Source organism: Ornithorhynchus anatinus, chromosome 17 (assembly GCF_004115215.2).
Source record: "Ornithorhynchus anatinus isolate Pmale09 chromosome 17, mOrnAna1.pri.v4, whole genome shotgun sequence".
Classification (NCBI taxonomy): Eukaryota; Metazoa; Chordata; class Mammalia; order Monotremata; family Ornithorhynchidae; genus Ornithorhynchus; species Ornithorhynchus anatinus.
The window spans coordinates 28,048,663-28,061,307 of record NC_041744.1 but is presented as its reverse complement, the minus strand read 5'-3'; the positions used below and the strand labels follow the sequence as shown (position 1 = coordinate 28,061,307).

General features: G+C 39.9%; 1 protein-coding gene and 1 non-coding gene across 6 annotated transcripts in view; both read right to left on the bottom strand.

Moving 5' to 3' along the window:
- Positions 1-12,645, bottom strand: part of CADM2 (cell adhesion molecule 2) — a 779,394-nt gene that overhangs the window by 383,359 nt on the left and 383,390 nt on the right. The window lies entirely within an intron of this gene.
- On the bottom strand, positions 6,765-6,902 carry LOC114818115. Its single transcript, XR_003765935.1, has one exon. It is a non-coding gene; the product is annotated as a small nucleolar RNA SNORA7 (small nucleolar RNA).

The following is a 12,645-nucleotide window of genomic DNA, read 5'->3' as shown; positions in this document are numbered from 1 at the left end:
CTATGCAGAAAGAACAACATTATTATCATTCAAAAGGAAAACTTGAGAATGTTTGCTTAATACAAAATTGGAGAGGAATGAGGAAAAATATCTTCTAGCAAGATTAACAGTTAAAAAATAAAACAAAACCAAAACTTCCTGGGGATGCAAATTTTCAGTATTCAACTTGGGCAATATTTGTTTTCATCACTGGCATTGACTGTTCAATCTTTCTAATTTCCTTCCACGCATCCTGTCTGCTTCTTCAATGTAGCCAAGTCCCGTGGCCTCATGTGTTTTGTGTTTGGCAGATGCTGTACAAGACATAAGCCAGACTTCAGGAAATTGTGTGTGTGTGTGTGCGTGTGCTCTTGTGTGTGTTTCATACAGAATCTGGGGCTGGAGTTCATTCCTTGGCAACTTCTCTCATGTTTGGACTGTCATCAATAATGTTCATAACAATAAATGGCTTAAACCTGCAGCTATGCTTCTGTGGCATTTCTGGCCTTTCAGGTCATCTTGTAGCTGCACCTGGTGCTGACGAAAAATCAGCCTGTTGACAAACTCTAATCCCCTTATGATTCATGGCTTAGTTTGCAAACCAACCACAAGCACAGTGGAATGTTTAAAAGAGAAGATTTCTTCCTGGGGATCTTTTTCTGCTTTCCAAACCTCCATTCTTCCCCATCTGTGAACTTATCACATTTAAATCATCTCAAGCTTGAATGGTAGGTTCTACACTGAATCAAGCAATCAATCAATTGTACTTACTGAGCACTTGCTATGTGCAGAACAAGTCCCTGGGAGAGTATAATACAACAGAATTAGCAGATATGTTCCCTGCCCATAATGAGTTCCCTGAGAATGAAATAGAACAAACCTGTTAGAAGGGCTCAGGACTGAGAATCAGGAGAACTGGGCTTTAGTCCAGACTTTGCTACTTGTCTGCTGGGTGATCTTGGGCAAATCTTTCCAACCTGACTGTGCCTCATTCACACACCCATAAAATGGGGATCAAATACCTCCGTGAAACAATTTCAGACCCTGCTTTTGATGACATGGTACCATTTTGGCTCTTTCCCTAACTTTTGACTGCTCTTTCTCAGTTTTACTTGCTAGCTCTTCTGTGGCGTCTCAGCAATAAATCACATTTATTTAGTCCTTAATGTGTTCAGAGCACTGTACTAAGTGTTTGGGAAAGTACAATAATAACAGAGTTAGTTGGTAGATACATTCCCTGACCACAAGGAGCTTACAGTATCTCACAAGGTTCTGTTCAGTATCCCCTACTTTTATCTCTGTACATCCAGCTCTCTCGAGGAACTCATCTACTCACTTGACTTCAGCTACCACCTCTATGTGGCTGACTTTCAATTACACCTCCGACCATTCACTTAATCTGCATCCTACTTTTGCCTACAGGATATTTCCACCTCAAAATCAACATGCTTTTGTCTTTTTTATTTTCTTTGTCTTTTCTGCTCTTTTGTTTCATCTTTCCTTTCACATACATGGCCTACTCTGTCCTCTTATTGTTAGGCTGTGAGTCTTTGGGGGACAGGGATTGTGTCTAATTCTCATCCAACTATTTTTTTTCCAAGTGTTTATTACTGGGCTTTGCCCAGAGTAGGTGCTTAATGAATACTACTAGGATTACTGGAAAGACTAACAGGTATATTCTTCAAAATAAACTTAAAATTGCCTACAAGATTTTGCCAACCTTTATCTTTTAAATGTCTTCTTTCTAAAAACTCTTTTTTGGCCAATTTCAAATTACTGCAACCATCAGAGAAATCCTCCTTTTTTCATCTTTGGCAAGTTTTTCTCAGGTAACAAAAGATATTGTCATCCCATTTTATCCCTGCCTATTAAGGCTTTTCTATTGGCCAATTGAGTTACACCACTAATGGTTTGGATGGTATCCAGTCTTAAAATACATTATGTTAACTAAATACACTAACATGGAAAACTGAAATATTTAATAAAAAACATATCCAAAATATAATAGAGGCCAAAGAACTCCTAGAAAGAGCACATGCACAAACAATCCAAAATGATCTAATTGAGTCTGTCTCAAATAGTAAAATACACCCTTAAGAAGTTTGTACACTTGAATTGTAAATTTTACTCTCCCAAGAACTTAGCACAGTGCTCTGCATGCCCATGTCTCCCTATCCTAAAAAAAGCCTCCAGTTATCACCCCATCCCCCTCCTACTATTCCTCTCCAAACTCCTTGAGTGAGTTATTTACATCCACTGTCTTAAATTCCTCTCCTCCAATTCTTTCCATGAACTCCTCCACACCAGCTTCCGTCCCCTTCAATCCACAGAAACCGTCCTTTCAAAGGTCACGAATGATCTCCTTCTCGACAAATCTAACAGCTTCTCCTCCATCCTAATCCTCCTCCACCTTTCAGATGCTTTTGAAACTGTGGACCACTCCCTTCTCCTGGAAATGTTACCCAACCTTGGCTTCAATGACTGTGTCCTCTCCTGGTTCTCCTCATCTCTCTGGCCGTTCATTCTCCGTCTCCTTTGCAGGCGACTCCTCTGCCTCCCGTCCCTAACTGTGGGGGTCCCTTAAGGTTCAGTTCTGGGTTCCCTTCTATTCTCCATCTACGCCCACTACAGTGGAGAACTCAAATGCTCCCATGGCTTCAACTACCACCTCTATGTGGATGATACCCAAATTTACATCTCCAGCCCTGATCTCTCCCTTTCTCCAGTCTTGTATCACCTCCTGCCTTCACGTCATCTCTACTGTCTTCTCGAAACAGAGCTCCTTGTCTTCCCACCCAAACCCTGTCCTCCCCCTGACTTTCCCATCACTGTAGATAGCACCACTATCTTTCTTTTCTCACAAGCCTGTAACCTCAGGGTTATCCTTGACGACTGTCTCTCATTCAACCCACAAATTCAATCCATTACTAAATGCCGGGGGTCCCACCTTCACGACATAGCTCACATCTGCCCTTTCCTCTCCATCCAAACTGCTACCACTTTAATATAATCACTCATCCTCTCCTGCCTGGATTATGCATTGGCCTCCTTGCTGGCCTCCCTGCCTTCTGTCTCTCCCGACTCCAGTCTATTCTTCACTCTGCTGCCCGGATCATTTTTCTAAAAAAAGACATTCAGGACATATCACCCTGTTCCCTCCTCAAAAAACTCCAGTGGCTGCCCATTCATCTCTGCATCAAACCAAAACTCCTCCCCACTGGCTTTCAAATCCCCCACCAACTTGGCTCCTCCTACCTTACCCTTGCTACACTCCTTCTAACAACCTTGCCCACACATTTCACTCCTCTTAATACAAACCTTCTCAATGTGCTTCGATCTCACCTGTCTTGCCGCCGACCCCTAGCCTACATCGTCCTCTGGCCTGGAATGCCTTCCCTTTTCTAATTTAACAGACAACTGCTCTCCCCCACTTCAAAGATTTATTGATGGCACATATCCTCCAAGAGGTCCTCCTAGACTAAACCCCACTTTTCGTCATCTCCCACTCCCTTTCACGTCACCCTGACTTGATCCCTTTGCTCTTCCCCTCTCCAGCTCCACAGCAGTTATGTACATATCTGTAATTTGTCTATCTCCCCAAGTCTAGACTGTAAGCTCATTGTGGGCAGAAAATGTGACCATTTATTGTTGTATTGTACTCTCCCAATTGCTTAGTACAGTGCTCTGCACACAGTAAGCGCTCAATAAATATCATTGAATGAATGAATGAAATTAATGAATAAACTACCTACAGTTTTGGCTGATCCTTGGGGCCATTGTGGCCCATATTCTGTCTTTGAACCTTGAACCAAAGGACAAAATAATCTTATTGGTTTGGTTTTCTAGTAAGAGCAATAGCAGTAATAATAATATTGCTGCACTCTTTACAATGTCTTATTTACACCTAAGAAAAGAGGGATTCGTTTTGATCCAATTTATACACCAAGTCTTTTGTGCTACTGAGTTCTCCTCTGAGAGTTGAAATATACACACTCAAAAGAGTAAAAACTAATCCTATGTAAAAATAGTCACTTAAATTATAAGGATATATTTAGTAAGCGAGTTAAAGTTACCTGGGTAGGGGGGAAGGGAAGGTGGGAGGATGGCTCATTTAAAAGTGGAGAGGTCTTAACGGAAAACTAAAGAAAACCAATTTTCAGAAACAGAGTGTGTCAAAATTTTACCTTTTCTATTAATTTAAATGATGAACATATTCTCAATGGCAAAATGCAATAAACAATAGCTTTACCAATATCTACTGTAATCAGGACAGAAAAGGTTGCACTTTCTCTATTTCCAGCCCCTATCGGTCATGTGTTTTGTTTTATTTACATTTATGCCAAATCATTACACTGTCATGGTTCCTCAATTCTCTGGCTTCATGCACTCCAAATTAGAAGATAACTATCATCTCAATAGTAATTATTTCTGGGTACAGTTATTTCAGCTGCTTTTCATTAATTCAGTGTTTCGATGCTTCTCAACCTTCTAAAAGTACGGTATCATTTTCTTGGAAGAATAACCCCAGGATTAAAAATTACTATTAAAAACATATTTCCACCATCCTAAAAGGAAATTGGCTTGTTTATTTATTAGTCCCCATCTGCTGAACTCTTTTTTCCCCAATTTTTTTTCCACACAGGCCCAAGTTTACAGCAAACTTACATGAAAATGCCCTTAAAGTAATAAAGGAAATTATTCAAAGTAAATGATTCAGCAGACCCATTTTTCAAATTCATTCTTGAATAATCTTATTTGGTTAGAGTAAATATATTGTCAAAAATCTAGAAACATGCTCACACTGATTTCTTTAGTTTGGTCCTTGAAGCCTGTCTTGATTTGTGCATAATTAAATATTTTTCTAAGCATGCTTAGGCACCTCTAGGAGTTGCAGAGCTATTAGTAAATAATTTCCTTTAGTATTTCAACAAAGAGAGAAATACAAAAGTTTCACCGATATAAACTGAACTAAAAGTAGCAAACACTTATAAGTCACTGATTTAGGACAATTTGTATATCGCCTTAAGTAGATTAATATTAAAATAGGTATTCTGAGACCATAGAAAGCCAAAGAATTATGGCTAATGATGGTTTTGAAACATTTATCAAGTATTGCCTAACAAAAACGACAGTACACATTTTGATTATTTTATTTAAGCCATGTTGCATAGCGTATATACAGCTATCCAGTTTTACCATACGGAGGTTACATTCGTGATGAATCCCATCATAAGAAAAACTTGCATTATAGAGCATATGTCCTTGCTGCAGGATGAATTTATTTTCAATGGTTAGTCAATCACTCAATGGTATTTACTGAGCACTTATTATGTATTTATTGATCACTTATGTGCAGAGTACTGTACTAAGTGCTTTGGAGAGCACAATACGACAGAATTAGCAGACATGTTCCCTGCCCATGATGAGCTTACAGTCTAGAGAGGGAGACAATCAAAATATGATTTCACCTAAGCAGTGAGTTATGATTACTGACGATGCCTTAGAATTATATATAATGCAGACTTTTATAATCACTAATGGTTACTTCACAGGCATATAAAGTCAAATTGTTAAGGGGATTTAAGTGAGAATTGGTGTGGAAAAAAGGAAAGGAGATAAAATATCCTAAGCTGTTAGTTCGTTATATGTGCTTACTCCTACATTCTTTGCTGCCTGAAAGGGAATAAGAAGCTAAAAGAGGTAGCAGGGTAATGCTATCACAAAGGCTGATCAATGTGTTTAGTTGGCCAAGTTCTAGTTGGCTCTCTGGAAGGGTTTCAGAGGAATCCCAGGCTTGCTTGTGTTAGTCCATAAAGAGCTTGGAGAGAAAGATGGTGCATCCTCGGGTTGAGATCTGTTCATACTAGATGATTCTCTGAAGAAGTAACAGGTTCTGGATTTTATGTGTGTACTTAAAATATTTATACACTTATCATGGAAGGTTGGGTGTAGTTCTGTGTCCAAATTGGATGATAGTCAGGGGTCTCTAGGTGGGGCAGGAGATCTGCAGTTTTACTAGGATGTTTAAGCTCTGGAAAAAGGTATAAGGGGACATTCAAGAGGAAGGGAAAGAGCACAGAGCTGACCTCCTGGGTTTCAAAATAGTCCCTCATATTCTCAGCAGAATGCTCAAAAAGTAAGAGCCTTTCTAAGAGGACCAGGTTCTGTCTCAGGGAACAAAGAGAGGGGATACCTGGAGGAGTGTTTCTCAAATAAAGCCAAGGTACTATCTGGCTGTTCTGGTTGGGCTTCTTTGGAAAGCAGCTCACATATTCTTAAAATGAAAGAATGGGTTGGAAGAACAATTGCTGACCCAAGGAAATGAGTATCATGATCAATCTGTAGATTTGAATGATATGAAAACCCAACTGAGATTAGAACAGCAGATTCATGCTGATACTAAGAATTCGTTATTTGTGACCCTTCATCAGTGCACTACATTATCCAGCCAATGTTAAGAATATGAAATTATAAATTTGAAAAGTGTGGCAGGTTCAAGAGTTCTTAAGGCATTAGCTAAACTCACAGGGGTATTTTATGTGTTATAAATATAGTGCTAAACTGTCTTGTCTTATGCCAATGAGTCGTTTCCAACCCATAGCGATAGCATGGACACATCTCTCCCAGAACACCTCATCTCTATCTGCAATCGTTCTGGTAGTATATCCCTAAAGTTTTCTTGGTAAAAATATGGAAGTGGTTTACCATTGCTTCCTTTCACATAGCAAACTTGAGTCTCCGCCCTTGACTCCCTTGCCGCTGCTGCCCAACACAGGTGAACTTTGACTTGGAACAGATTGCCTTCCACTCTCTAGCCACTGGCCAAGCTAGGAATTGAATGGGTTTGCCTCTGCTTGACTCTCCCTCCCTTAGCTGAGACTGGTAGAGTACTGGAAACTCTCCAGGTATGACCCTGAGAGGGGAATGCTAAATTACAAGAACGATTAAGTACATTGTACAATGATTGATTAATGTACATTGCAGACTTACCAAGAACCCTTATTTGCCCTTGGGATCTGAGAATGCCTTCATTTTAACTACCCCGAACCCCAAACTCCAGAAATGCTATAACACAATACAGGAAGAACAATAACAATAATAATAGTGGTATTTGTTAAGCACTTACTATATGCAAAGCACTGTACTAAATGCTGGGGAAAAGAGAAGCAGCATGGTTTAGTGGCTAGAGCACAGGCCTGAGAGTCAGAAGGTCCTGGGCTCTAATTCTGGCTCCACCATTTGTCTGCTGTATGACTTTGAGCAAGTCACTTCACTTCTCTGAGCCTCAGTTATCTCATCTGTCAAATGGGGATTAAGACTGTGAGCCCCATGTCGGGCAGAGACTGTGTCCAACCCAAGTTGCTAACAAATCATTCAAAAATCAAACAACCAAACCATTAAAGTCCTGTTGTTATTTGATGAAGATCTTAACAAATAACTGGATTACAAAGTCAGTTCTCAGGTTGTATTACTCCTGGGGTGAACAATATCATGAAATAAATTTGCCCGACCAAAACACACTTCCCTTTCCCCCCCTACCCTTCACATTTCCCCCTAACCACAGTCTCCATTATTCTTTGACTGAGAGTCCCTTAAGAGTCAGGGACCATGTTTAAATTTCACCTGTATACCTAGTCCAATGCTTTGCATAAAATAGGCACTTAGCTATCTGGGAGTAGGGATAAGGGAGGAAACGTAAATGGAAGGAAGGGGGGAGGGGGAAAATTGATGGTGAGAAAGGTAAGGAAGTGAGAAGAGAAAGAGAGAGGACTTGTGTGGCCCCGGATTTTGACAGGGAGAAGGGCTAAAATAAACCCCTTCAGGTCAGGGAAAAAGCATGATGGAAAATGAAGGAATGTACAGCCCTCGTTTCTGTCCTTGGGGTAGGAAGTTCACGGGGGATATTCTTTATGACTGCTGCCTGGGGTTGTACACATATGGTGCTATTCCAATCCCAATGCTATTTGTTTAGAAACATAAAGGCTCTTCCCGTTACTTTCAGTCCATTACGATTATTTTAAAGGTTGCTTTGTGGTTCATTTAATCGTGTGAGCTTCCTGCTACTTCTATTCTGGTGTCAGCAAATTTATTCCTCAGACGAATTGACCTGTTTTAGGAGGCCATTAACAAAAATATTAAACCAGATCTAATACTGTCCCCTTGAGTATTTCCCTCCTGTGTCCCTACTTGGAGAGCTTACATTTATTGATTATTCACACTCTCTTTTATCTGGCCAAGTTCTAATTCAGGCTCTTTTTACCTACCTATTTATCCAATTAATTTATGGACAACTATTAGTCTTGCTAACAAATGTCTTGCTAAAATCCATGCCTGCTATAGTCCTACATCCCTTTTATCTCCTAAGTCAGGAGATATGTCAGAGAAGACCATTACAATGTCTGACATGACCTAGTTTTAATAAATTCATGTTTGTCACTTTTGTCATTAGACCCCTTTCTCCTCAATATTCACATGTGTTTTTTTAATTTTAAGCTCACAAGGCTTGTAATAAACTGAAAGCAATTTAGGCTGCAAGTAGGAAAGCTCAGCAGCCATTACCATCCTCAAGAAGAAATAAAGCTAAACAACAGAGAAGATACTGCTGTAACCATTTCAATAGGGATTTGCATCCTTGATAACCTTCAGCATCAAAATTAGATTCAAGTCACCAGGCTACTTCTAATTTTAGACCTCAAATGACCTCCCACATATCTTAGACAGCAGGAGAATGCTTTATCTCTTTCGTTTTCTTCCTTTATTATTCTTCCAATTGTTTAATGTATTGCGACTAGCAGTTTGGAGACTCTAGACCTTTCTTCTCCCCTTGAAACCTCTAAATAATTAATTAGATTGTAAAGCTCTTAAGGCTCTGAATTTCCGCTTCACGTTGGCCAGCTTGGCACACATTTGTCCCGAGGCAGAGCCATGGGCTAATGCAGTTTCATATTAAACATGTCTGACTGTGCCAGGGTATCTCTGAGGTCACAGCATTAAATAGATCAGGCCCATTCAGAGCAAAATCACTGAAATTCCATGCAAACTGTACAAAATATCTGGAAATTCCAGCAAGCTATCAGCTACGATGGTCACCCGTGCTTGAATAAGGCACTACATTTATTTTAGTAACACCCGACAGGTGTTCTGAGGCCCTCCATCCTAAACCAGCGCATGCCACAATGGAGAACAGATGAGGGAAAGAGGTAGATGTACTTTACTTCTAAAACCTGTTTCATATGCTTCCCAGTTAAGCCCAGAAAACTTGAAAATAGCTAGAAAGAAAACATTTAGAACAACGTGAACTAAAATCACAGGACACCTCACAATCCCGCTCAGGTAACTCTTCATAGAGTAAGTTAGAAACAACATCATGACCTCTCTTTGTCGGGAATCCCATCAGTTCTTGCATGGGTTAGACTGCGGTCCATTCATAATTCAGCAGAAAACTATCAGTCATGCTGTAAGACCCGGCATGGTGCTTGATGGCAAACAAAGGGCAATGCCCTCTGGGCAGGTAGCAGATCCAAAGCAGTGGTGGGGATAAGGGAAGTTGGTTTCAATGCCTGTGTCTACCTGGTATGTGGTTTGACAAAGCCTTCATTTTTCAGCAATGTCTTAATCTTCCCAAGGAGAATGATTTAGTCTCTCAGCAATGGTAAATACACTCTGCAATCTTCACCATTCTACAGGACAAAGATAAGCTGCCAGGTCTGAATGCTTATAGCTAGGGCACAGACAATCTTACCAAGGCCCAGCACTGTTCTTTACCATGTGGAAATATCATGCTTACAGAGGCTAAAATGAAATTTAATCAACAACCTTAGACAATCCATCAACTGAGGATTAATTGCTAATCTGCGAAGTGAACAATTTAAGGAAAAATAAACATCATATACCCTGGAAGAAAGCCCCCATCACTTAAGCACCTAACCTCCTTTGACTCTTCAACATGGTAAAAGCTTAGCAAGAAAGACAGCATAATTCCATTAGACCTGTGTGAGCCTACTAAGAAAAAAGGAGCTACAATAAAAATCAGAACTATCCATAGACAGGAGCAAACCCTACTCCCAAGAATGGCATGGTAGATTTGGACCTCACTGCTTTGATCACTCACCCCAAACATCCCTCATATCCCTTCTCTTCCCAATCCTGGACTTCAGCTGCAGCAGGGAAGGTCCCAAAGTGTGAGACCAGGAGAAATGAATCACTTAGTACAGTGCTCAGCAGATATGAAATGCTCAATAAAAACCATTGATTGATTGATTAGCTATATTCCCTCTCTGAAACACTACTCAACTGAGCTTTGTATATCCATAAAAGTACTTTTAGTTTGGCACCAATGCAGTCACTAGCCACTGGGCATAGGATGAAACAAAATGTGGTTCACATTAGCCACTGAGCATATTCTGGGGCAGAGGTTGTGACCTGGGCTTCTCTGGCCATATCTTGCCCTTTAAGCCACCTATCTTGCAAGCAAGTACAGAGCAGCCCTGAAGCTCCACTTGCGAGAACATACAAGTGCTTTGGGGATATGAACATTTTTTAACATGTTGAGAAGCAGCGTGACTCAGTGGAAAGAGCCCGGGCTTTGGAGTCAGAGGTCATGGGTTCTAAACCCGGCTCCCTCACATGTCAGCTGTGTGACTTGGGGCAAGTCACTTCACTTCTCTGTGCCTCAGTTACCTCATCTGTAAAATGGGGATTAAGACAGTGAGCCCCGCGTGGGACAAGCTGATCACTTTGTATGCCCCCCCAGTGCTTAGAACAGTGCTTTGAACATAGTATTCATTCAATAGTAAGAGTTTAACAAATACTATTATTATTATTACTTATATGATTCATATTTGGATAAAGAAGTACATGAAAAGAATTTTTAAAATTTTTGGTTTGATAATGCGTTACTATGAAGCCCAGAGAAATCACCACTGAGCATGAGTTTTGAAATACCCATACGGCATCATTTGCCCATGATCAATCTATGATATTTATTGAGCACTGTGTGCAAAGCACTATACTAAGCACTTGAAAGAGTACAATCCAGTAAATTGCTATACATGGTTCCTGTCCTTAAAGAGCTTATAGGAATTCGAACAGTCATAAATAGGAGCTTGAATGGTATAAAATAACCATGCCAGAAATTATAAATACTTAGAACAAAATAAATATTTACAAAGGAATAGCCAATGTCTTGATACTATATCAAACCAATGCTTGCACAACATTTTACCTAGCAAAACCTGGATTTCTTAAATTACAATTCTACTTCCCTCTATTGTAGTTTTAAAGACCATTTTGACCGAGGTTTGCAAAGATTATTTCCTAAAAATCTTCAATTGTGTATGTCCAGTTGAATGTAAAGTTCTTCAACTTTCTAATTTCTATAAAATGGATTGTCAAATGGAAATTGTGTTTGTCTTTTTATTATCATTTTCCTCATTATTTAAAACGCCAAAGCAGGACATATATTTCACTGCTGTCAAACACAAAACATTGTGAATGACAGAATTTATTTGATTCCACTGTTTCTTTGGGTGAACTAATCATATAACATTGCTTATACGACTTTAATTCTATCCAGGGTTTTGTACAGTCCTCTGTAAAATACTATGGAATGATTTGTCTTGAGATCATGTTGTCCTGCTTCCTTTTCTGTACATTGCTTCACCTTGTCATATCTTTTTACTCCCTTTCTGTGCATAGGGGAAAAGTACTGTGGCCTAATGTTAAAAGCACAGGCCTGGGAGTCAAAGAACCTGGGTTCTAATTCCAGCCCTACCACTGGTCTGCTGTGTGACCTTGGGCAAGTCACTTCACTTCTCTGCGACTCAGTTCCCTCATCTGCAAAATGGGGGCTAAAACTATGTGAGATAGAGACTCTGTCAAACCCCATTATCTTGCATCTACCCCAGCACTTAGTACAGTGCCTGGCATGTATTAAGAGCTTAACAAATACCATTATTATTATTGTTATTATGATATATGCTCTGAGGTAAAAAAAAGACACTGGTGAAAGCAAGATTGTCAATCACTGATATTTATTGAGTCCTCCACCTTTTGCCTTGGTTAAAGCCTTTACTGTACTTGGTGACCTTGGTTAAGCCACTTTACTTCTCTGTGGCTTGTCAAGTGAGTGTGACTAGTTCAAATGCAACTGTTTACTGAAGTCCATTCCATTGAAATTTGGGTAAAGCTATCAAAGAAGCAACTTACAATGTGAAAGATCCCAGCCAAATTTAGAAACTCAGCAGGGAATTGCCTAAAAGGAATGAAAGAGGTATCAAGATTGAAAACCAACAGGCCAGCAAAGATTGTCTCAATCTAGTACGAGAATTGTGAAGCCTCTTTTGACAAGATCTTCCTCCAAAAACTGAAAATAAGTCTTTAAATCCAAGGCACCATTTCTGCCTTTGCCCAGGATTACTGTTGCCTTGTCAATCAGTTAATCACATTTATTAAGCCCTTACTGGGTGCACAGCAATGTACTAAATGCTTGGGAGAGTACAATATAACAGTTTAACGGACATATTCCCTGCCCATGATTAGCTTGCAGTTGAGAAGGACGATCTTACAGTGATTGCCTTTGACTCCAAGTCTATATAGAAAACACTGAGCTCATGGTCAATCTCTTCACAAGAACAATGGCTGGAAATTTTCTGGATTAGGTCCACT